This window comes from Hetaerina americana, unplaced genomic scaffold (genome assembly GCF_022747635.1).
Source record: "Hetaerina americana unplaced genomic scaffold, ioHetAmer1.1.p SCAF_9, whole genome shotgun sequence".
NCBI classification, from domain to species: Eukaryota; Metazoa; Arthropoda; class Insecta; order Odonata; family Calopterygidae; genus Hetaerina; species Hetaerina americana.
In genome coordinates, this window is record NW_027287538.1 from 66,796,275 (window position 1) to 66,824,163 (window position 27,889).

Genomic DNA, 27,889 nt, shown 5'->3' on the forward strand with positions numbered 1-27,889 from the left:
GATTTCCATAGTTCACCATGTTTCATCTGAAACCGTATTATTTACAAACATATAAAAAATAGGAAGTATTTCCGCCGAGCGTAAGCAAATCAAACACGATGAAACACAATATTACCATAAAAGGTGAGACCAATTCATGGTAGATACTGGAGTCCTATTTTCAAAATACAGGAGTTCCTCATGCAATCCAAAAGATAATTATTTCACAATTGTCAAGGGGATTTTAAACTTTGGTTATAGTTTTTCTGGGAATTGAACACACCTCAAATTGCAGTTAAACTTACAAAAGGCAGTGCGGAAATGCGAATACAATTAGGGTATCACATTCCAATTTATTTATCCTGTTATTTCAGTTTCACAAATATATTATACGTAATACTCCGGGAACTCCAATTTAAATGCGGTTAAAAGATTGATTCTATCGAACAGAATGAAACTTGGAGCAAATCGGAAAAAAAGGGTTTCGCAAAGGGTTTGAAGATGTTCCGAGTCGACAGAATACCGCACGCTTTCCCAGATTAAAATTACGTTTTTCACTGAAGTCCTGAAGGGCGACAGGAAATGTTTAGTCGCCGTTACACAGCCTTCGGCAGAGAGAAGTAGATAGACCTGCTATGCCGCTTGCTTCCTAAACAATCGCACGATGCAAGAAACGAAACAATCACTGGAGCAAAAAAAAGATGACGAAGAAGCAGGAAGGAAAATTATGGTTATCACACCAGAGTAAGTTTAAAATGGGCAAATCAAACGCCATAACAAAAACAAATATAGACACATTACGAAGGACGCATGCGCTTAAAATCATCGATAAGCATTACACAAAATATCGGAGAATATACGAGTATAACAACATTTCGAGGTTACCGTTACTCTGATCCAGCACTACAGCGGTAAACTCGATTGAAATAAAAGGGAGTTATTTACGATACATAAATTACGTGTCAAATGAGAAAACATAAGATTTCTCACGGCTACCACCAATAATCGATGACGTTCATATCATTCTAATTATTCACCGCTTTTTTTCTACATTTTCCAAACAATTAGTAACATATATTTTTCCTAATATAGACTTTAGCCCAACGATTAACATGCATGATGATACAAAGGTATGCTCCGATCGGAGACATAAAACTGAGAAGACATATCGGCTTCTCATTTGAGAAAACGCGAATGAAGTCGTTCCATCCCTCAAGTACTTGCACCGCAAGTTTCTATGACACCCAATACCAAGGTTTTCAGTTTTCACAATATCATTACAAATATTTGAACAGCCGTGATATGCCCAAATTTCAATGCAGCGCATTTTGCGAATGAGGCAGCAGGTAAAGCTGTGACGTATTTGAACCCATATCTCCAGCTGCTTACCGCTTCGCACGGGAGCTGCCTACTCCCTTCGGTGGCGAGATCCCTCCCGAACCCTCTCTGGCTCTTCGGGGTGCCGCCGGACGTGGCTCGTCGAAAAGCACGATGCAAGGGTGTCCCATTACCTCACTGGACAACCGAGGGACTCACACTGCGGGCTTGTAGAATGCGAATACCTCTGCGCTGCATTCATTGAGGTAATGCCTGGATTCACAGGGACGAAACCACCTCCCTCGTCAGTCGTCCTTGCTCACGTAATCGGTGGCGGAAGACACGGCCAATGATGCACCAGGGGTCTTCGACTCATTTTGGCTTCACAAAATGGATGCCGACACTTGAAGATGCATGTGCCTCAAGGCTATACAAATCAAAATATGTCCACTTTCGCGAAGAACGGGCAATAATTGCCCATGTCGGGCTTTCGATTACACTTCCGAACGGTCATGACGGAGGTGAGAGAGATTAAACATTCGGGGTTAACTATTTTGCTACGTTCGAAGAATTATTAACTTGCCAAAGTCACTGGACGGCGACACGAATCCATTAAGAAGTCCTCAATGCAGATACCGCATAGTCACCCAAAGTCATGACCAGATGCTCCTTCCAACCTAACAAAACGGCGTGCCACAATTTCTCCACACCGCTGCCCCCACCCGATCGGGTCAGTCCTGTGCCCACCGAACGGCGACTGCACTCACCTCGCCAACCCCATCTACCGCGCCAGTGGGGAGTGCCGGACGGGGCAGGGAAGGGGCAAGCGGGGCACCGAGGCGGAGGCGAGGAGGGGGGAGGGCTGGTAGGGGTTGCAGAAGGGGAAATCTCTCCCACATCGCAGACTCCTTTAACCCCACCCATCCCCCCAGCGCGACTCCCCCTTCACGTATTAACCCCTGCTCCTCCCATCCGACGTCCCGAGAGCCACTAGAAGATGAGGACATCGCCGCCCCGACCCACGAGGGCTTCTCCATCCATTAAACCCCCCTCCCCCCGACATATCCCCCGCCGCCGCCGCCGTACCCACACGGTGGGGGTCGGGGGTGGGAGAAGCCTCGCTCTCCTCGCGCGTGGACTGGGCGATCACGTGGAGCGGAGGAGGGCCCCCGCTGGAAGAGGCGGAGGTGAGGGAAGCCCCCCTCGGCCGCCCAGAATGGAAGTCCACGGATTATTGCAACCCTCTCATCGCACACGTGACGCCCCTCCCCCCTCCGCTCCGCCCTCCCCTCACCATTCCACGACTGCCGACAGCGTCCTCCGGTGTCACGGGGAGCTGAAGTGGCCAGCCTAAATCGGTGACACGCTCTCCGAGGTACAGTTTCAATTGCCCTAACAAACGAATAGCACCGGCGTAACAAATAACCTAAGCATTGCTTTTGACGCAACATTATTATCATTAGTATTTTCATGTCTCAGTATAACCTTGTGGGGACTAGATGGAGAGGTGAGGTTCTTTCCAGCTTTCCATAATTGTCCAGGGTTGCCACTTTTTTCTGATTTCATTATTCCCGATTCTTCCAAGATGAGCAGATTAAAAAAAAATCACGCTGTTAAAACGATTTATTAAAAATTAAATTGAAAACATTGTGCATGCATTGCCCCCCCCCCCGGCTATCATCACTACCGCCCGAGTCCCCGGACAAAAAGTCGATTATTGTTGCCATCAGAGTGGTCTGAGAAAAAAGTTAAATCTTATTTATTGTCATCAGTAGTCTAAACCTCAGAAGGCAGGTTTTTGTCAGCCCTAAAAAAACTAACACACACTGCCCTCGTTTCCTACAGACTGATAACCGCTACACTTTTAAACCCCGCCACAGAGTACACTAAACATCATAACTGATTTTGTAACAATGAACTATTTTTAGCTCCATTTTTCTACCCGTCATCCAACACGTCGATCACTTTCCTCAAACAATCCCCCTAAAGAAAGTCTCCTCTCTCTCTCCCTCACCTTCAACATCTAATTGCATTTCAATAGTTCCTGCATCCTCTCCTCCGGCCTTCTAATTTCTCAAACAAGTTTATATAGATTCTTACCATTACCGAGGTCAGGAGGGTAGCATGTACCATAAGATGCGGCTTAAAGAGAGAAATATTACGGCTCTCATTACAATAAGAGGCTTCAGTGGTTTTAAAACTCTTAGCTGTGCAGTAGTCGTCGCTGCAGTAAGTAGCACAAAAGAAAACATACTCGTAAGTATAAAATTCAGACACAGGATAATGGGCATGAATTTAAAAAATTAAATCTAATCAAATTCACGTCCGAGGTACGCTTCTAGCATGGACGGTTTAATAACCATGGCACTTAGGACCGGTCGAGAAAAATCGATTTCAAAAAAAAGGTACTAAATTGCTCAATATATTTTCAATGAATTTAAACACAACTGCCTCTTAACGTCCCTTGATTTTATCGATCAGGCTTGACGATGAATATAATTTATAATATCCACAAAAAATTACTGTAAAACAATCCTTTTAAGTTTTCATCTTGATATCTCTCTCTTTCGCACATACACGTCCTCCTTCCATTCATAAAATCAAAGAGCATGACATATTCCAATATTTTCCAAAAAAAAATTAACAACCTTCTCAATTACTTCGTCATATCACCATTCCCTAAAGAACAAGATAAATATAAATATTTCTTTTTAACTTAAGACGGAGAACGGCATTTCGAGGTTGGTAAATTTGCAATGAATGACTGAGTTCCATGGAAAGGAGTAAATTCAGGGCGTGGCGTCAGTGTCCTCTGAAAGATGATGATTCGTCAATCCTGGAGAAAAAATAAACAGGGCCTTAAGGGATGAAAAAATGGGGCACTATGCCAATCGGTTGCACGGCGAGCCATTAATTGAATCCAACACTGGCGAGGAATGACGTGAACAGAGGCAGTGCAAAACCTATTCACGTCCAGTACATTAGATAACAAATGAACCGGAAATGCGAACGAATCCAAGAATTAAACGTCTTACAATGCGATTCAGCAACAACAAAAGCTAAAATTGCGGTCGGTGACTCTAAGCAAACGAAAATAAAATTCGCTTATCAACGAGCTGGTATCTCAACATGGAGGTATTAAATAAATATATTAATTGTTCCTGTTATTTGAGCAATTTTCTTTTTCGTTGATTTAGAACATAAAAAAGGATGCAATTCCATTTCCCTTTTACCTTACAGAAAATGCAATTCCTCAAGTAGGGAATGGGGGCGGTGCGGTGCTAATGTAATGGCTTCCCACCCATAGGGTCCTGGTTCTCATCCAGATGTTATCGGAAGTTATCAGTTTTATCCCGATGTTAACTTCAGGTATTATGTGGAGAGCGGTGCGAGTGAAATGCGCCGTCCGCAGGCAATGGGACATTAAACGGTGGAACCCATGGGGGCTTTCGTTAAGACTACGCTAATGAGAAACACCGGGTTCCCCCGTACCATTCGTCCAATCCCTGAATATCCTACTCCTACCGAATTACCCACGTATCCCTAACTGCGCCGCGACCTCAGCTGTCGCATCCCCTAATAACTATAACTACAATTCCTTGAAAAAAAAACATAAAATAACAGATGAGCAAAATATGCGGTTAACTGTTTTCAAATAAACTTCATCTGATAACGTAGCATATGCCTACAGTTCGTAATTCACGCATAGGAAAACACGAACCACCAAATTATTTCTAGGTTTCGGTCAAATTTTCAATCAAGAACAGTTACTATGTTAAGTTGGGGGTGTTTTTCTCTCTCACGCGGGTGAAAAATGTAAAGAAATCAACCCCTTATGAATACAGATCAGACTATGCCCATTAATATTCCAAGAAACTGTGGGAGATGCCGCAACAGCCACCTTTAACGTTGTCATTAGCTAATTTTCATTTCCGAGTTTTAATAGAATGCCTCAATAGCTTAACTGGCAAAAGCACTCGGCCGGACATCGAGGGATCCAGGTTCGAATCCCGGTCAAGGCGAATGATTTATACACTCTGTAATTGCTGCAAATATATTCATAGTTGCAGTTCCCTGGAATTTGTTGCTGCTTTAAAAATTCCAAATGTAAACTATTTCCCATCATTCAGTCAATCTTTTCCGAGATTTTCCATACCTTACAAAACATACAAGCTAACACCAAATAAAAATGATTCGCCAAAACCTATTCTCATGTTGCCCAACGACGTTTCCCCTGCCACGTGCGTTTTATTAACTTGCCGGTAGTTAAGTTTCCGTGCCCAAAAATCTCTTTAACTTCCACAGTTCTTCAAGCAAACATTTCAAAATTTCTAGGCGAACATTTCAGGGAGCGCAGCTTTTCCTGAGCAAAATATTTTACTTTTGACCCAATTACAGTTAAGTCGCAGCGTACGGGAGTCGTTGTCTATTAATAAAATAATATATTTTATCGCTGCGGCTGGATGTAAATATAATCAATTTAAATTCGAGAAATGATTCTTGGAAAACGAACATTTCTCATACGACCCCGGAAAGCGATGACACGACTTTCAGGCGACGGGTGATGAAATTTCAACGCCCCATTCTGCGCACCTTGACGTCATCCTCGAGGTCCGACGTCACGCGGCGGTGTCACATCAATGCGAAACAGGCATACAGCATTTTTGATTGCCGGCGGCCATTGGTGCGGCGACCGCAAGAAACTGACGAGACGACACGTGATGGCGACCGTAAGAAACAAACTTGTAAACTGTACTTTTATTTTCAAAACCAAATGAAACTGCGATGAAAAAATACCCTGTGACCTTCTCACCATTGTCTAAAACGCAGGAATAAACTATTTGTCTATAAAAAAAATCAACACGGTGATCACTAGCGAAATGAAGACAATTACCATAGGCACCCTACGTAACGCTAACTCAATGGGAGGAAATTGTTCGCTGGCTTGATAAGGAAAAATACACTTTCTCCAGCAGACATTTTAAGACGGATCAACCGAAACAGATTCTATACCACATCGAAAATATTCCGCCAGCCTGTATTTTGAAAGTCACGAAAATAACGGGGGGATCGAGATGGTGCGGGGGCTAACGTACTGGCTTACCACCCTGAGGGCGCGGGTTCAAATCCCGGCGGTGTTGAATATTTTACAGAGGTATCTCGATCCCTACTTGAGGTGCTTTGTGGAGGGCACTTTGAGTGAGTACGCCGTCCGTCGGATGGGACGTTAAACTGCGGACCCCTTGGCGCCTTTCGTAAAGAGTAGGCTAATGCCGACGGCGGGTTTCTCTCCACCCTTCATCCTTTTCTGTCCATCCCCTATGGCGCAAATGACCTTAGCTGTCGGTCGCCTCCCCTCAGAACTACTACTACTACGAAAACAACATATCTTTTCTACCCTCCCATCACACACGAAATTTACAAAGCATAACATCTCAAATGAAGCATGAGGATGAGGGAGGATTCCCCTTAGTTAAAAGAGAATCCTCGTAGCGAGTCACGACCACAGTGCAGTACGAGTGGATCAAGTGAGAGAGAGATCCGGTGAGGAGCGTGAGGTGATATCCGCTGCGGACAAGGGATGGCGAGGGCACCCTTAAAGAGGCGAGGGTGGGGGGGCGTGTCGATGGGGGGAGGAGAGGGTGAAGGGGGTAGGGCGACGAGAGAGGAAGAGTGTCGGCTGGCGAGGGGAAGGGATATCGGAGGGACCGCTCCGCAGCGGCAACGGCAATATGGCAAAAGGGGGCGTAACCCTCGGAAGGGGCGTGGCCCGCCGACGTGGACACGCCCCTCCCTCCCCCACCTTTACACCGCCCCCGACCCCTCTCTCCCTCCAAAAGACGAAAACAATGCACGAGAAAAAGGAAAGTGCATGCGAAATAATATTCATTTCGCGGGGAAGTCTATCGGCTCTATGCTATCCCAAGCAATGATCCCACTCCCCTTGACACGACCGTGATTCTGCTTACAGAGTGAGGGTGACGGGGGGAGGGGGAAGGAGGGAGAAGAAAAGTAATTCTGCGCGTGCCAACATTGCATCGATCCAAGTGCACCTCGATTTGCATTTTACGATCCAAATCAAATTTCAGTGAGCTTTTGCCAGACGTCATATTTGAACGTCACTCCAGCGTACTATGAGAAATATATCCAATATTTTAGTAACCTTAAAACATTATTAACTTTGGTTTTCATAAACTTGTTTAGTACCTCATGGGTCCCTATTAGCAACTCGTGTCTTGCGTCATATGCGGACTCGAGGTATTTCAATGCGCATCATTGTAATTGTATTCTGCGCATCATGAGAAGTAGTACCCACAATGTTCTGAGAGCCTCAGAACAATGTATTTATACTTCAGGTAAGCGTTTATGGGATTCAACTAATCCTTCTTGGTTTATTATTCTTTTGTCAACAGCCGACCCAACACAATTAACATAATTCACACTTCTGGAACGGCATATTGGAATGGAAGATATTATCCAGCCACCGAACTAACCCTGCCTGAATTTATAATTACCATAGTAATTATTTTAAGCAAATATTTGTGATATCTTTCATGCTATAACTACAAAGATGGAAGGGAAAACGAATTCTTCAAACCTACCTACAACACCTCTGGGGAAGTTGCCGTTTCGTACAACTAAGTAACATAGTTACGCAAGAAACATAATTGAATACAGTCGTTCGCATCATCAACTGCTGATAAAACGTTGATTTCCGTCGTCTTCGAACAGGTAATGAGAGATGGTCAACGGGACGGAAGAAGAGCAGTACAATCAATTTTCAATGAAGCCAATCACTTTTTTTCACTGTCACCCTCGGTTTCGAACATTTCGTGCATTCAGCAGAAATTACAAAAAACACATGCCATCCAACTCAAATTAACGGTCATTGGGGGATATGATCCGTGCGGATCGAGTCCAGACGAAAAAAGACCGCTGCTACCAAATTAAGAGACGCGCGCACCATTAGCACTGCAATAAAAAACATCCCGCACGTCAGAGAGACGGATAGGGGGTCGCGAGGCGGCGGACGTGAGGGGGATCGAGACGACGGCTCAGAGGCCACCCATACTCACGGCCGGGAGAACGGCCGCGGACCGCAACAAAGCGACCGAAGGCTGGAAATCCTGCGCCGGCGAGAGACGCGAGACAATTGTGGACTGACTGAAAATTATTGCTACCATTCGAGTGCATCTCGGATATGCATCACTGATACCAAGAATACTGAATACCAACTCATACCAGGAATACATCACTAGCCGCTTGAAGGAAAATAATTTTGATGAAACAGATGTCGCAAACAAGAGACTTTCCCGGAGGCAGTGAGTCGTCCGGGGGTTTGGAAGAATTACGAAGCGCCTACTGCTGTTTCTTCGGATGCCGATAAGAAGGCCAATCCGCGATGCCGACCACCAAAGCGCGACCACGGCGACAAGTGCCCCACACACACATACATACGCCCCTCATTCTTTTCGCCGTCGAGGGAGCGGCCCGATATCATCCTTCCCAACGCTCTGAGGCCGCGAGAAGGTTACGCCACGATATCGGAACCGGGATGCTTCCCGTGCCCAACCACCGCGAATGGCAGTGGAATCACGCAAGGTTTTTGTGGAGCTGAAACGACCTCGAATTCATTCCGCAACAATGCTATCTCAAATTAGATCCACCACGATTCAAATCAATGTTTCATAAGCCAAAATAAACAGAATATACGTTTGTCCATACTTTTGTACATTTAAACCCGGATGCACGTATTATTACCACAGCCGCCGGATTGCGCTCGAAATAGCCGCGTATTCATTTCACCATTGGCTGATCTGGGGTCATTTTTGAAACAATTTAGGGGTACTTAAACAATACATTTGCAAGTGGGCGTGGTAGTCCAGGGGGTAGAGAGTTTAACTACAGACCGGAGGACTCGCGTTCGATTCCCGGGGACGCCTCCGGGCACTTAGCTTCACCCAAGATGTGTGGTTTTTACAGGTGACAGATCTTTCTCAGAAACTCTATGTGGCACCGGAAAAGGAACTAGTCCCCCTACCCAGTTGTGTGAATTTCACCCGCCGTTGGACTCGGTATCAACCCTCCCCTATCAAGCCCGGTTTCGGGTTGAAAACCGTGATTATTTTTTAATAATATGAACAAATCTGAGAAGGCTTTACTTACGTTGATATAAGAGGGAATTTTCGAGGTAGCAAAGCACACACAACCTTGTTCAATGATCCCGTCACGCGGTATGACCTCCACACTTTGAAACTGATGCATTTTAATTCACATTAACGGATGGCTCCTTTAAAGTTACTGCCGCAGTTATTTGAATTTTTCTTTCATGGTCCACCATTCCCATTTCTCTTCGCACGAACCCAAACACTTTGCCCTTGGGTATCATTTCATAACGAAAATACTCGCAAGTAACATTAACAGCCAACTCGTATTGCTGATTCCATCCCAAACTAGGGCTTCGAGTTTTAAGTAAATATTTCTCCATATGTTTCGTCGAATGGAGATCATCAAACGCAGGACCGGAATTCAAATTCAAACTCAGCTAAATAGCTATTTTATAACATATTCGTATTTCTACCCACTTAATAACCTGCGTTTTAATTTACTTATCATTATTAACATAAAAAATCTAATTCGGGGATAGAGTTATTTCCGCGCCTGCATTTAATTCTTTCATGTGGGTGTAAGACGCGGGAGAGAATATGGGAAGAAAATGTGACGCCACCAAAGAATTATGACACTGGAGCGAACAGACTCAAGAGACTAACGAAGAAGAGTATTGATCAGTGGGTGATAATTCCATGGAGGACGGTATTAAATATAAAACTATGAGCGTATTACGAGTAGCAAGAAATTACTCAGTGGAAGGAACCAGAGAAAAGAGTAACTACAAGGGAGAGCCAAGGATGAAAAAAAAGTTAATTGGATGTCACAGCAAGCAATGAAGACCGAATGAAATAGGAGGGATAAAGGGTACCGGGGGCGTTAGAAGATACAATATGGATCTGATGGCTGATACAAAACGACTCTAGAATCGAGAATGTAAGATTAAACAGTTAATAATAGGGAAATGACGATGAAACCACAAAAACCATCCCAGGAGAGCGAATAAATTAGCGTGCAAATATCCGGACACGAGCTTGGAAGGAAAGCGAGGGGAACTGCTTTCTTGAGGGGATGCGGAAAACCGATGAATAGCCCAAGCACAATAATACATTTCCCAGACGAGGGAGAGAGGAAACCTTGGAGGGATGAAGAAAGCAACCCCACCCCCTCCCTTCCGCTCGTAAATTCGTTTGAGTCGAGTGGAAAGCAATCTCGACTGTGTGGCCGAGACGATCACCGGCCCCGGTTACGTCCATCCCGCCCCACGCGAAGCCCTCCGTTGCCATGGCGACTGCGAAGAGCCAGTCGATTGCCACGACTTGCCTCCCGCGCCGGAAGAACCGGCTGACCCCGGCGGGCTGCGGGAGTTGTCGTGGCGAGTCGGGAGGTCTCGCGAGTGAGTGCACTGCAAAAGCGTGATGGCATCAAAATCGTCCCCTACGAACGACGACGCCCATCTTCGAGATGAATGGCCGGACGGACAATCGCGTCTCCATTCCACGCGATGGAAATCAAGTGGCTCCAAAGAAAGAACAAATGCGCTCCATCCAATTAAAACCACGACTGGAATACTGATGTCGATGAATGTACCATTTAATTAAATACCTCCATTTTAATATCCAAAGTTCAATTTTCATGAACAACGATGATGAATCATTGAATTACATGATAATTAGATAAAACCATAGAAACCAACACAGGTTCACACAAATAAGTTAATGGCTACAACTCTCATTATGTACTTCGCAAGCCCATGCAAATACTTACGAAAGTCAATACACATACGAAGAGAGCTTGGTAATCGATCAACTCATTTAATACCCGCGGCCGGAAAATGTGACACGCAAGTTCGGGCCCCGGTCAACTCAAACATTGCATTCATTGCCAATTTCCGCGAACCAATTTGACTCCCACCAGTGATTGAGCCCCGCTTCCAAAACGCCTCCGCCCTCCTCTCTAAATACTTAACGCCCATGGCGAGAGAACAAGACGATGGCGAAACTGCGGGGGCAGACAAACAGAATTCGGTCCGGGGGTTTTGACGATGCCGACACGGCACGCAAAAGGGTCGGGGGTGTGTGTGTGGAAGAAGGGTTATTGGGGAGTGGGGAGAAATGAACGGGAAGCTGGGGAGGCGGTAGGGAAAGGGAAGCGGCGAGGAGGGAAACAAAGCCTCCTAGAGTGCCTCCTTTCATTCTTTTTATATAGTCGGGGAACGTGACAACGGCGGCGAGGGATGGACCACGTGAGGGCGGGCGGGAGGAGTCGGGAGGCATGGGGGGTTGTTAATGGTTTCGAGGGGGGATGGAGTGGCACCACGCCGCGGAGTGAGCGATCAGCCGGTGCGGGTCGGGGTGGGGGAGGGGCAGGGAGCGGCGCCGATATGTGCGGGAAGGGAGAGAGACGTGACGGTCCCGAATTTTAAAGAGGAAGCCACCGAATGGAGGCGGCGACGGACGGCTGCCGCGCGAACGCAGCGAGAAGCCTGAATCTCCCGTCGCATATTCCCCAATCGCCTCAATAAACAGTAAACACTTGCAGCATGTCAACTGCTTAAAAGACGTCAAGTCGTGAAGCCCACCTCCAAGCGAGTAAAGCAGAAACCTACCCACCTCCAAAAAGGTGGCAAGGTATGGATAAAAAGGAACTAGGCGCCCATTTCCAAAATGTAACTTACTCAAACCAAAAAAAATATATATTTCCTTTTTTGAGAATATACATTGACATATTGATCGAAGGAGACGTAAAATGTATATATCTACTGTTTTCCACTGCAAATGTAAATGTGCATTTAAGATACCATAAACCATAAACCCAGTAATCAACCCGAAGGTCGGTTTAGTAGGTGATGGTAGAGATCACCCAGTACTAAGCCCTATACGGCGTGTGAAATTCACACATCAGGGTACGGGGGCCAGTTCCTTTCCCTGTGCCGGTTACGGTTTCCCAGGAAAACCTGGTACCCGAAAAATCACTTTAGCTTGGGTGGAGCTGCAGGTGCCCAGAGTGCCTTGCCCGGGGATCGAACCCGGGACCCTCTGGTCAGCAGTCCAACGCTCTACCCACTGGACTACCACGACCCACATTTATACATCAGGATACTAATTCTGTGGGAAAATATACCATCAAACTCTGTGCAAACATATTACTATCTCAGAGCAAAGAGCGGAACATTAAAATTGTAAGCATTGAGAATTCAAATAAAATTAACAACTGAACAAATTCAAACTGGTTCTAAAATCTACGGCGCGTTAAATGCACAATTTTGAGTGGTGGGCGCAGCTCCTTACCCCGAGCAACCCGCGGTTTCATATTGGAACAGGTACCCTCAAATTTTCGCAACTTAGGGGAAAGTGGTAGGCGCACTGAGCTTCAATTGTGTCCGAACCCCACCGATCACTAGACGAACACGCGCTATCCAACACGGTAATTCACCGCTTCTAATTACTTCATCCCCCCACTTCACATAAATTCACTACGGATCGCTATGACAGATTGAAGGGGCCACAAATAATTGCCTGACGCTATCAACTGCTAGGACGGTGCACTTTAGAGATGGAATTTCCCAGCCGAGGGGGGGGGGAGGATGAAGGGGTGAATAATCACCCCAGGACCCCCCCAACCTTGGGTGCGTTCGCTTCGGAATGCGCAGCTGATGATAATTGCCCGGCACGTACACAACGACTAAGTTTCCCCTCGTGGGGTGGGAGGGCACTCCAGCACGTGTGCTTCTCACGCGGCGTTAGGCGGGCGAGGGGGCAAGCGCGCATGCACACGAGCCCTGCCTGCTCCACGGGGCGGCGAAGGAGGCAACGCCCGCAGCGGGCGGGCACTGCCTTCCCCGGCGCTAAGCCCGCGGGACGGAAGTCGTTGACCCAGTGCAAACACAACTTGGGCTTCGCTGGCCCGGCAAGTGGAAACCCCGAACGACTCCCACGGTGGGTGAGGGGGAGAGCAGGGCGCGGGGGTGTGGTGCAAAGGGGGGGAGAGAGAGAGATGCCGCCAGAAGCACTCCAACTGCCACGGGGTGAGCAATGGGATGGGATTGGGAGGGAGGAGGTGTTATATGGCTGTACGAACATCTCGACACCAACATTTCCAGAATTGTAAGAATTAGTTTAGGTTCAGATAATACCGCATACACACAATGGAACATTTAACTATCAAGTATAAATATTAATAATTAAGCAACACTTTGCATCAAGTGCGATAGCGAATTAATTATTTTTTTAAATAAATAGGTTCGCCGCTTTCGAAACAAGCATATTCTGGCACGAAAAAAATATATAATTCCTCGGCGCCAATATCCCACTAGTGCTCTAAAGATACCATTTACATAAATTTTATCGATTATTGTTAGTCAATATTGGTCATTAACTTACTTAATCGGACATTATTTGCTTAAAGGCGTCAGCAAAGGTATGCGAACGGCGAGATGCAGCAATTAAAAGTAAGCTGGATTGTGGTGGACTCCTAAGTAAAAGCCCAGAATAAAACATGGCGAAGGTTTAAAATGGCGTCCTCGACTTTCCCACCAGACAAGAAGTTAGCATATATATACACATACATACATGCAAAAAACATGCTTTAATTTATGAGGGGGCGGGCAAACTTTGGTCAATCATGATTCCATCTATTCTTTAAAGGAAAGAACGACTATTCATCAAACAAAATGAGCAAAATGAAAAAATGCACACATTCCACAAAAAAATTATTTTAAGTAAATTTATGAATAATGAAACATCCCAGAAATCCTTTTATTCCATACATAGGGTAATAAAATTGCCTACTCATGATTCGGCTTTTAATCTCTGCGGTGGGAGATATTTTGAATGAATGGAGAGCTTCACGTGCCGCAGAATGAATAAAATTAGCGTATTTACACTTACAATTAGCATAGAAAACTTGATTACAATGCGCGTTTCGTCTGAGCAATTAATAAGTACAATGACCTGAAATAGATTTGACGTGCTGATGATTTAGCACTATAACGGCTGAGTTTGCCGAAACAAGAGTCTTAAGCAAGTTTATTTATATAGTGGAGGGCTGCTAATTAAAATCATTACATAAATGAAACCCTGTACCCGAACGCTAGGGCGTGTACCCGGGGGTAAATACACACCAGACAATTTTTGACCCGAATACTTTTTCCCCCTACCGCGGTCGGACAATGCTTTCTGATCCATTATCGTTCGTGGAAAAATTACATCTTAAATCTATCTGTTCTACACTTAATCTCTCTAATTTTATTGGCATGATCTCGCCTACCGTAGTACGATGGCGGTTATTATGCATTTTCTACATCATCGCTAAAGACATATCCTTCCAATGTATGCAAGAGATTTAATCTGTCATTTAACCTTCGCTCCTTGAATGATTCCCAACCTGGCTCGTTTAACAGTTTTGATACGCTTAAACTATTTGAAAGTAAAACAATTATACTATGGTAAAATATAAGAAAAAATAGTTTATGCGAACACACACCATACTAATGCTAAAAACAATATACAGCAGCAATTTAACAATATAACAGCATAATGAATCAATTGTAGGTGCAGTGAATTTGTGTATTTTACCCATTATGTTTGAAAAACACGGCAATTTTCAATACTTAGTCATTGGAATACTTTCAAATAATTCCTAAAATAAGAATTTCATGAGCCTCTTTCACTAAATAACAGGGACCGTTATCTGACGTGAAAATTTCCACATCTGAAATAGCGTCATTTCACAGGGCGATAAATGCCTAATTTCCATAGACGCATATTTGTAAGACATGAGGAAATTCTTAATCAGACCCTTCACACTCAATTAATAAAATCTCAATCCGCACCCATTGAAATTGACAAGAGTTTTCCGATTGACAGACCATTTTTTTCAAAACGTCAATTCGCGAATATCCCATTTACGCAAGGAAAGCACCCAAGGTTCACCTCAAGTCGCTTCGCTTGAGGTGGACTGAAGGAGGAGAAGTATTGTAGGAGTCCAGGCCAGTGCCTTAAGAAAGAGCTTCCCATTCTCAACACGGGGAGAGGGGGGAGGGGCGAGCTGGAGGGGAAGGGGGGGGAAAGGCCAAAGCACTCGAGGAATCGAAGATGGATAGCCGCATTTATGCGCGCTCGTACAGGGGGTCGGGAGGGTAAGGGAGTGAGCAGAAGGGTGAGGGACCTTCGAACGGGAACGTTTCGCGCAGTGGAAACTTCTCATGGGTTGGCTGTCGAAATGTGATTCACTTATACTAGATACTAGTATACATTATAGGATACTAGTAGATATATCCTACACCCTGCATCGCGCTACACGAGTGGGTGGCAGAGGGCGTTAGGTCATCAGGAAATGGGATATTTGATGATATGTTACGCTAGGTAGGCAACGTTAGATTTTTGGGCGTTCCAATAGTTATATGCAATTTCCTCTCCTGCAGGGATAAATGGATTCCTCATTCCGTCAGGCCCATTACTTTATATTTGTCATAGTAGCCTAGTTCACCGATGCAAAGGCGGGGTGACAATGATTCCCTCTCGTCCAGAATTAAACTCATATTATTTAGTGCTTAGATTTATTTAGAAAAATCTGGTATGCTACATCGCGCGTATGATCTCCGTGCTTCCAGTGGGCCTCGACCAAGCGTTTCCTTACACTTGACCACGCACAGTCGCACAGGGTGGTTGGAGTCACGTTACAGACTGATTCTTTTCTAGTGTTTTCAGAATGGAATTATGTCAGCTGCAATCGGCAGAATCAATTGCATTTGACCCAAAAGCCTCGCAGATACAGATTACAACTTTTCTTCTACAACTGCCTCCATTGATTATACACCCCAAGTCTCGTATTGTTTTCAAATTTAAAGTGAATGCCCTAAAATTTGACGCATTTGGAGCGAATAACATCTTAACTAAACTAAAAACAATGGTTAATGAAAACCTATGCATGCAAAAATATTTTATAGAGATACAACAACTTACTGCTTATATTAAAGTCTTTTCCTACCACTGCAGACTAAAATAATGTCTAGTTTGAATCCCATATAATAATTCTACTTTAACTCCGCGGCCTGGTAAAGTCTCTGAATTTAATCGAAAAAGGGGTTGGATTTAATGAGAAGTTAAGCGTTTCCTAGCTCTACATAATTACTATTTGTATGAGAGTGTAACTTTTTACATTTCGGAATTCAAAAAACTAAACGTAGTTTGGAGCAATTAGGGAAGTCGGGGAATAAATTACATGATACCTACCCCTTTGGTTTTGAAAGATATGAAGATAAAGGACTAGTGTAAACAGAAATTGTTCGGCCATGGTCATTTGTCAGTCTACGCTGCACAAAAAAATTCAAATCCCGAATGATAATTCAAAAGCATTCCAAGCCATTTAAACCTCTCCAATTGCCTTGAATAAAATACGTATTCTTCCCTAGCATTATATCCGCTTCGACTGGGAAGGACGAGAGAGGTTTTGAAAACACGGGGGCGTCCTTGACAAATAACAGGAGAGGGAGGAGGGAACTCGGGAGGGGAGTGGATTTTGCTTTCAAATTTGGCGAGCGTGAAAAATCACCATGAGAGTTTCGTGAGTGATTCCCAGTCCAGTATGCATATGTATGAAAGCATACGCACATGTATTCAGTGGCACGAATCATGTGTGATAGAAAATCCATCAGCAGCCCAATATTAAACATGAAGTACGTCTGGATTTTATCTTAGCAATTCTCTTCAGTTTAAGTAAGTCCTTTAACTGTAAGTACAGATGCACTGTGCGTAATGACAGGATTACCTCCGCGTCAGTACATCGTAGGGGAAAGAGCTGTCATAATTAATTAACTTAAAGGGCTTCAAGCTAAACACTAAGATAAGGTAATCGCGGAAAACACTTGCCTAAGCAAAAAGGATGTACAAATGGAACAAAGAGAGGAGATAATTAACAACTGGCAAAGGGACTGGAACTCCAGTCCTAATGGAAGGTACACTTTCCAGATTATCCCATGCATATTTATATATTCCAAAGTGAGACATTAGAACCTTTGCTATGAAGATTACACTGATAAGGTTAATTAAGAGCTATTCAAGGAATAAAATAACACGAAGACTGCGAAAAGAAGCGCGCTGGCCACTTTTTTGGAGGAAAATAGCGCGCATATAATCTCTCAGTTCGTCATTGTGTTACGTACTTAGTGTAATATTTTGATTGTTCGTATTAATTGGGTAAAATTATGTAAATTCAGCAAATGGCGCGCATATATTCTCTCTGTGCAATAGTGTAATATGTATTTATTGTGATATTTAAAATGTTCTTATATGCTGTGTAAAATAAATAAAGTCTAGCTAACTTAATAACTCAAAGGGGAAGTGAGCATTTTGCAAGTATCCCCAAAACGACCTGTTGTATATAATACCTCATGTCAATAAAGAAATTTCACTCTGGGTTAGTTTACAACCTCTGTTGAAAATTTTTAAGTACGTGTGCCTCTCACCCAACAACGCTACGATTAAATGAAATTCAGTTGGACGCCTTCGAGAAATTTTAGTACTCCAAACACATTCAATCTCGACAGCTCATTAAGAGGACTTAGCAATTCATTTATGAACTCCATCATCTGCATGCGGTACGCGAAAGGCGAATTCAAAAGAGGAAGCGAGACATCCAACGACACTCAACCTAAGGAATTACCTTAACGGAAATTTATTTTTTCACCTCTCAGCTGCATGGTGCGTGCATCACAAATCCAAATTCCTCAGAAGAAAAACATGCTCTGCTCAATATCGATTTGATATTTAAAATTAGTTCCGACTCTCCCCCCAAGCCTCTTCCACCGACGAGGCTGCCTCGAAATACAGAAACCAGTTATCGGCAGGATCGTTCGATTAAAAAACCTTAAAGGGTTGAAAAAATAGCTAATTTACCGTCACAAGAAACCACGTCTCAAACTTTAAAGTCGTTCGCGAATATTACCCACTGGAATCATGTCATTATACAGAAGATTATAAAGAGCTCAGAAATTTTGCTCCCTCAGTCTAAAATATAAGACCATTGATTTCAAAAATTGACAATATTAGCTGAGTTTATAAATTCGTGGGAAACCGTGGGGAAAATAATTCGCCAACCCCCACGTCAAATTTACCAATTTCATACGCCTTGGGAATCAGCGATCTCTTCCCTCACCTATGGAAGCCAACCTTTGATTAGATTACCATGCAATGCCCCTGGAACTAATCAGTTGCTAAGAGAACAATAACCTCCATGGATAGTTAAATAGACGAGGGAAAGGAGTCTCGTCGCATTAAAGTGCTGAAAGTACACGAAATAAATTCAGGGTTAACGGGTTTCTTCCCCAGTGTTGGTTATGGTTTCTCGATTGGTTCTGGAGGATATAGTCCCTAGGGGCAATGCGTTAGCCTCAGAGGGGCAATCGACCGACGCCCGCTTTCCACTCATCTCTCATTTGTTCATATTTCCTCAAAACATTCGGAGCACGGGGTCACCTTCGCAATCTGTTTCCTGTCAGTTGTGATACATTCAAGAAAAAAGGGGTTTCGTCGGTGACGCAAAGTTCTGCGCCAACCCAAAGCAGAAAGGAATGCTTGCATGACCAGCGTCGGCGAGCTCACGTTGCGACGAACGAAGCCTGGGAATGAATCTCTTCCTACCAACGATGGCGAACGAGCAGTCAAAATCCTAACCAACGGGCGGACGAAGTGGTTGCGAGTTAAGCCCACCATTTGAATGGGAGAATTAAGACGCCGTCATTTCCACGCCGCAAAAGTGGTTTCTTCTGGAGAGATAATGAAAATAAACACGATGGGAGTAGTCGGGTGGGCCTGGAAGGATCTGCGCTGTGGACGAAGGCAGCGGCAGCAGCCTGCCAGGTCACATTATCTCAGTGACGAGAGAGAGAGAGACCCCCTCGGACTTGCCCAGAGAACAAAGAGCCAGTCTGTATGCAGTCACCCGCCAACGACTCTTGCGTCAGCCGCACGCACCGATAAGGGGAGAAGTGACGAGCCCTGGCGCGCACATATTAAGAAGGACCACTCCGCTCAGCTTCCTGCTCAGCTTCCTGCTCCGCATCCTGGCTTTCCTCCTAGCGCACCTCATTGGCCGGAGGATCGTTCCCGAAAAGGGGACGCCGTGTTAGGAACCGCTTTCAGGTATACATATAATTGATTCCATTTGGATGAGTTGTAAGAAGGCACTCCGTGAAGTTTTCACACTCTCAAACCCAGCGAACCACGTCTCCATTTTATTTCCTTACCGCTAGTGTCGCTTTGCCGTGCTCATGAGGCTAAGTTTGTATCGGACTAGCAAAAAGCAATAATCCCTGAGCAAACAAAATACCCATGAGATTCGCCCTTGAGACATATGCCGTTTTGCCACTGACCCGAATGCTTCAGAGGACAATTTTAAACACACACTGCGTTTTCCTTCCACCTGATATGGACATAAATTTCAGCATTCCACTTCATATGAACTCGAAATTCTAATAATTACGATTAACAAATCAGTCATTGAAGCCATTATGTATTCGTGATGCCGTCATTCCAACAAAAAAACCTACAGGAGAGCTGAGTTATATTTCTTGAAAAACTTACAAATCTGAGCGTAATGGTTATTCAGTCAATGAAACGGGGATAGACAAAACTTTCAGGACTGTGAAACTCTGAATTACGCTATGCTTTTTATAAAAAAACTCGTGAAACTATTTCTTAAAGAGCATTCCAAAACAAAACCTCGGTGAGTGATTAACCATAATAGCCTTCCATGATGTCGGCATTGATGAACAGGAGAGTTCATCCGGCTATTTTTAACTCGCATCCACGTCCTTATAAATTCCTGGCGAATAGTAAGGGAACCTTGGGAGATTTTTATGACGCCAATAAAAACTATATTTAGATGGACTGCTGACGCAAAAAACACCCACACCATAGGCAAACGTACAGGTGCGATTGAGTACAAGATAAGCCCAAAATAATTATACAATTACACTTTGTGAGTTAAGCTCTTGGTTTAAAATTCGACCTTGCTAGCATTTCATTCGCAAAGCCAACGGATAGCCATTCATTTGGCTACGCTACTCATTTTACATAAAGGTAGAGCCACATTATGACCGGGTAAGCGTTAGATTGATTGAAGAATGAATACGATCACGGCCTGATCTATGCCTGCGAAATTTAACATTTGGCACACAAGTCAATGGACACGTGATTACGAAATCGAATATTCAGTAAATTATCCGTCGAGAAACTTTAGAAGCTAAACGACCCAACATTCAATGTTATAGAATAAAAAAATGAATACTCGTAACAAAGAGAAATGACATTTACAAGTATGATGAAAGAAGACACTTTCCTATTCCACATAGAATTTTTTTATAACGACATGGGCTTCGTTAAAGCGTAACATCTTCAGGTTCAGACCTGAAGATATTACGCTGTATTCCATGTGGAAAAGGGAAGTATTTTCTTTCATCATGAAGGATTTTCACCATGTTGCGCCTGAAACTGTGCCATTTAAAGGTAGTTATTATTTCTATCGACTGGTGAAGAAACGTGCCGTCTATGAACAGCCTAACATCAAAAGCCACCGAACATTGAACCAAATGAGCTGCGTGATATTTTAAACATTAATAAACTTGCATGTTTTACCAATACCATTTCATCAACCGAAAAATGGCTATCGGAAACATGAAACTGTATCAACAAGGAATATTCACAAAAACATATTCTGGATCATATCTAAATGTGGACCAACATATCAAACTGGATAAGATCATATGGGTATACAATTGAGGAAGATAGGATGAGCACCAGGGCCTAAGATGCTCAAGAAGCCAATGTAATTAAGCGAGTCGTTGTACATACGTATACGAAATTGTGCTCTAATGAAGCAAGCAGATGAAAAGAGAAGCAGGAGCAAATTCGCTACGGAAGAAGGGAGAATGACGAGCATCGCGATTCACGAGATAGGAGGTTAGGGGACATTGAAGCGAATTAACATGAAACTGCCCGGAAACAATACATGAGAGCAAGTATGCGTCTCCGATACACCTGCAACCATTACACATCCACCGGGGCGGGTCGGGAAGAAAAGAAGCCCAAGGTGCCCTTTGAAGGAGCGCGATGAAGAGCGCAAAGCGGATTAAACAAGTCCGGTCTCCTCAGCGTACCAATTCGAGGACGGGGAAGGAGCGGGGGTGGGACGACAAGGGACCGGTGAAGGGAAGGGCCCGAGGGGGCGGTGTTTGCAAGTGCATGCTAATTAGCTCGGCACTCGTGGATTCCCGACAAACAAAGGGCGAGCCTGTGACCGACTCGTCACGCAGGGAGGCGGGGGGGGGGGGCGGTGTGAGTGGAGGGAGGACGTCGGGGAGGGTGGGCAAGGAAGTATCAAATAAATTGTCGGTGCATTCGGCATGCCCTCATTAACGCCTGAACTTCGGGCGTGGGGGAGGCGATCGGGAGGGAAGATCTTACGTTGGCGATGCCCGAATGGATCGATGTCCCACCCCCGGTGACACGGAGGGAAGATTTTGCTCGCTTGCATGTCGAAGGAAGCCCTATGATTCAGCCTCCTGTATAGTTCCCAAGTAAGGCAGGGGATTTGAACACCGCGTGTCAATGTAAGCGGATAACGTTGCAAACGGGGCGACAGGGCATATTTCATTCACACTGCATTACATCTTTAACATGCTACAGGGCTGCACTAGATGACGATATCCTCCACAACTCGATTTGCGTCCCTCCTTCACTCAGAACTGCCGTCGAAATACGATATCGAATAGAATATCGAAATTGCCGATATTTCTCATTTATTCATATTTTCTTCATCAATAACTTGAAAAATTCACATCAAATGACGATACTGGAATCAGATATTACATAGCGTTCGTAAATGAATTAATAAATGACAACCGCAGCCTAGAATTTTTTTCAAAGCTTGATTGTCTGGAACAAAGAAACTTAAAAAAATAAGCATTGCCAGTAAAATAATGTGACTTATTCAAAGAAACTGCGGGAGATGACGCAACAGTAACTTTTAACGGAGTCATCCGCTTATGTGCATTTGAAGGCAACGATTTCAGATGGTAAAAATCATAGTGCAGAAATCACTCGCCTATCCCGGTCAAAGCGAATGATTTTTACACTCTGAAATTGTTGCATCGCAATGTGACTTATACTTTTGCAATAAATTTAAGTCAGCCACGACTCTTCGAGTTTATAGGGATTCCCAGCACATTTATGCAGTCATTGAATGAACAAATCCGCATCACCCTCCGAATGTGCATATAAATATCAAAGGCAGTGCCCCAAGAGCCGTAATAAATACAGGAAACAACCGCGACGCAGACCCAACTGACTTACCTAGTCTTCTATCAAAGGGAACATGGGCAAGATCAGGACGGAAAAGACTTTGTGCTTTTCTTTGCAGAAGCAATCCTGCAAGGTGTCGAAAAGAGACAAGACCCAGGACTCATTCGCGGTGAAATCTAATCAAAAGATACCTCGCAATACGACCGTTGTGCCATCATCGGGCTTTGCGGAGCAATTTCGAAATGTGTAAATCCACCGCCTTCTAAAGGTGAACAGAGAAATAAATAAATGAGCAATACGGGCGCGCACCCAACTGAACGCATTTTTTTCTATATGCCTGACACTGGTTTACATCCATCTGAAACGTAATAGGATTGAAGAGATGAAGTCGGCGTAAGAAAAGCCCTCGTCTCCACAACCTCACCACGGCTTTGAACGTTCGGCGGCACGTTCCTAGCGAGTCGTAATTATGAATTACAAAAAAAAACTCCTAAATAAACGAAAAGGACTGAGTTGGCGCCGTATGTTCTCCGCAGTGAAAGAATTTTCACCGTTGCTTAAGGAGATGACGTCCGCTTTCCACCTGTGTGCCAAAATATATATCCCCAGAGCACTGATGGGTGCCAAAGAGACTTTCAAATGTATTTCTAAGGAGTTAAAATCGGCTCCCATTGCTCAATCTATTCGTAGCCGTTCCAATACACTCAATAACATTCCAAGAGGCTAACCTTCCCCGTCTCCTGTCCCTACATTTTTCCATAAACAAACGCATATAGCAATTGCGAGTTCCTACGGAAGTGAACTGAACTGATTCTTATGAAACAGAGAGACACGAAGATGATAAATATTCCAGGGCAATCCATTTGAAAGCGGAAATTTTATAAGAAGCGAAATTAGCAACGACGAGACAAATAATTGCTCTTCTTCCAGACCCGAGGCGAAAAAGCCGATCAGAAAAAAAGAGTAACATAAATTTTATCATTAAATTTTAGCATCAATTAACATAAAAAATATCCGCTACCGTAGCACTAAGTCGAATCGGAAAAAATTTAAGTAACCTTATCCTCAGTCAATTTAATAACTTATTGACTCAAACTTCTCTACAGGGATTCTGTGCTAATTTGAGTAGTGAAAGCTGCCATCTCAAATGTGTTGTTTTATGTCAGTTGGGCAAAACGAGTCTTCAAAACTGATTGTATGGAAATTAAACCCATAGAATCGGCTAACAACAGGTTGATCCTTAAAGGGACGATTTAGGGAGTCTATGGCGAGTACCCCTGAGAAAGGGAATAGCGACTGCGGGGTCTAAGAACGTGGAATTATGGTTGATGCAGTACAGTACTTTTACTTGCAATTCGGAGGATAGGGAATCCGGCGGCAGTTTCAGACGGAAATAGAACAAGATACTGAAACGACTGCTTTCGTCGTCTCCTCCCTCTCAGACTTATCAGCATCAAAATTTTCGAAGAAAACTATTTTTCAAGGATGCCTACTAAAGACTTGTTCAGCGTCACTAGATTCATTCCCGACATCACAACTTCATTCCCATCAATTTCACATGCTTCCTTCTTGCTTATACTTCTACCGCAACATGAATTGGTAGCGTAACAGTCGCGCCCATGCGTATACGCCTCCATGCAATAGTGTACTTCAACCAACTCAAGATTTCCTCGATGCTAAGGGATCGGGGGTTCCGATTGAGAGAAAGTGCGCACGGGGAGCGGAGAGAAGACAGTACGGAAACTCAAGGCCGGGTGCCCAACCCGCCTGGGAGTCCCCCCCCCCGCATACGGTTGGGAGGAGGGAAAGGGCAAGGGAGGGACACCACGGCGACTCGGGCAACATTGAGCGGGCGGCGAATGATGAGCGGGCTTGAGATAAGAAGAGGACAAGCCGCGCTTCGCAAAAATAGATCTCCTTCAACGACGGAGTTCTCAAAACAAATTGGCGCCTCCTGTAAGAGCCGGGAAAAAGATGCTAACACCTTCGCCCTCTCACAAGGGCCGCTTCATAATATAATCTACTAACTACAAGAAATCAAGAATCATGACGGGTGAAACATCCAAAGATTTTATAATGTATATTTATTTGTTATTTGTGTCGTCGCTGAAGAGCGTTCCTTTTTGGATGTGTGTGTGGTCGCGGTAGTCCGTTGCGTAGAGCGTTGGACTACTGACCGGAAGGCCCGGGTTCGGCACTCTGGGCACCTGCAGCTCCACCCATGCTATGTGATTTTGCGGGTACCAGATCTTACTGGGAAACCATAACCGGCGCAGGGAAAGGCACTGCCCCCCCCCCCATTCGCCGATGTGTGAATTTCACACGCCGTCGGGCTTAGTACTGGGTGAACTCTATCATTACCTATCAAACCGACCTTCGGGTTGATTACTGTGTTTTAAGGTTTATATATATATATATATATATATATATATATACTCATATATACAGAAACATATATAAGGAAAAGGGATAGGAACACGTATAAAGGACGAACACAATAGAGGTGGGGAAGGCGGAATCGAACGGATCACAAGAGTAAAAATATCTCCTCAACCGGGACTCGAACACCGGATCTTTCCACTTGCCGGGCGGATGCTCTTAACCACTTGAGCTATCGAGGACATGTAATTTACCCTGAGATCCGTGGGTCTTATATGTCGCCAAGCGCCCCGATTCTTTAGCCAAGAGATGGCGTCAGGGGGCTGTTTGTGATCCGTTCGATTCCGCCTTCCCCACCTCTATTGTGTTCGTCCTTTATACGTGTTCCTATCCCTTTTCCTTATATATGTTTCTGTATATATGAGTATTTATTCGCCGTTTGGCGGGATTTCGTGTTTGAATGTGTATTTGGCCAATGTGGCTCATCTCTTTCTTCTGGCTATGCGTGCCACGAAACGCACTGTTCTTTTCCTGTATGATGTTGTATGAATTCTAACCACTGTCCTTTCCTCTTGTGTATTGTCTATTTCTCCTTTGGTGGGTGAAACAGCCCCCTGACGCCATCTCTTGGCTAAAGAATCGGGGCGCTTGGCGACATATAAGACCCACGGATCTCAGGGTAAATTACATGTCCTCGATAGCTCAAGTGGTTAAGAGCATCCGCCCGGCAAGTGGAAAGATCCGGTGTTCGAGTCCCGGTTGAGGATATATTTTTACTCTTGTGATCCGTTCGATTCCGCCTTCCCCACCTCTATTGTGTTCGTCCTTTATACGTGTTCCTATACCTTTTCCTTATATATGTTTCTGTATATATGAGTATTTATTCGCCGTTTGGCGGGATTTCGTGTTTGAATGTGTGTGTATATATATATATATATATATATATATATATATATATATATATATATATATATATATTCATATATATACACATATATATTTACATATATACACACACACGTGTATATATATATATACACACACATACATATATATATATACACACACATATATAAGTATATATATATGCGCGTGCATATATACATGGACGGCAGAATGGACTCCATAGTTTCAAAAAACTGTTTGGAAGATGGTCGCTCCACTCGCTGCACGGGGTTCTTGTCTCTGGCGTTGTCAAATGCCGTCACCTGACGAATTGTATGCCTCTTAGGCGACGTGACGGCACCTTCATTATAGTCTCTACGACTTCAAATGAATGGGAAACTGTTATAGAAGTAGTACTGAAAATTACATAAACTAGATATTACAGACTATCAGTTATTTAAATAATGTTGAAATCAGTTCCGTAATATCTTCTTAACCTTTTTCAGATTATGGAATTACCTTCTAGTTCCATAATAGGCATCGCACTGCTGTGTGATTGACGTGTGCACGAGTGTACATGCTTTACTCACGGCAGATCAGCATGACATTATTTTTGACAGTTTGACATCAATATTTTTAGCTTTATATCATATTTTTTAAACGTTTTATTTTTCTGTTGGGAGATGAGTAACGGTCGCCATGATTTAAACATGACTATCTTTCAATGCAATTATTTCAGAGTGTAACAATCATCCGACTATCTTTTATCATTGTATCTTTTTATTAAGATTTGGTAAAGTATAAATGTACTTATAACTAATACGTGGAAGATCGAAGTACACTGGTGCAAGCGTCGAAATTTCCAAAGGCAACGGAAAATACTGAATGCAAACAAAGGATATGCATATGGCTGAATACCTGATGGTGGAATACTGTAGGAGAAATCAGTCAATACGTCGTCAACGTTGACAGGCTGGTGACTCCGTGAGGTCGTGTCGCCAGTCATCATTTCACTGAATATCGCGCGCCTTATTGATTCGTGACCATTCCGGCCAGCATTGTGCACGACGTAGTCCGTCTGACATTGTCCTGGACCTCCTCCCATGTGAAGTTTCATTCTTTCAGCGTAAGGATTGGAGGGGTTTGGGCCAGGAGAAAAAATGAAGCTTTTTGTCGTGGCAGCACTCGATGGAGGAATCGATCAGAGAATGTAAATTGACCACTCATAATCTATAGTGGCCGCTAAGGTCGGCTCGAAGAGTTTGATGGTATTGGTGCGGAGAAGGGAGCGTATTGCGGCCACGTCCCGAACTAATAAAACCGGAGTTTCTTTATGGGCGCATTTTGTAACGCTTCCATCTAGCGGCCGTGAGTGAAATTAATTTCGTGCATGGCTGAGTGAAAAGAGGAAGGAGTCATGGCGATTTTTTTGACCGCTGAAGGTCATGATGATGCTTAACCTACCGCTATGCGATTCAGTGTTGCGAAGTCAACGAGATTTCCCCAATGTGTGTCCATTATTGCTCCCGTTCCTACATGCAAGTCTCAATTCCTAAACCTATATATCCCCAGCTATATATTTAACCTTGTTTTCTGTTTAAATGTGAATTTCACTGGTCGTTTCGGCTTAGTACCGAGTGAACTATATCATCGCCTACTAAACCGACCTTCGGGTTGATTACTGTGTTTATGGTTTTTATATTTGGTCTAAACTGACTTCAGGTTTCGATTCCTTCCACTAATAGCTACTATTTATCAGTATTTTTCTTAGCCTCGCAGTAAATATTTGGATACAAATGTACAGATCCCCAAATACCGCCATAAGATGAAACATCCTGGGCTCAGCATGATCATTCAGCCTAGAGGACCCGCGAGTCTATGACGGGCCTAGAAGAATGATTATTTACGGACTTTTACTT

The 27,889-nt window shown here is 44.0% G+C and overlaps 1 protein-coding gene across 2 annotated transcripts in view; it reads right to left on the reverse strand.

Moving 5' to 3' along the window:
* The window catches only part of Polr2H (DNA-directed RNA polymerases I, II, and III subunit Rpb8), a 688,914-nt gene that overhangs the window by 201,857 nt on the left and 459,168 nt on the right, over positions 1 to 27,889 (reverse strand). The window lies entirely within an intron of this gene.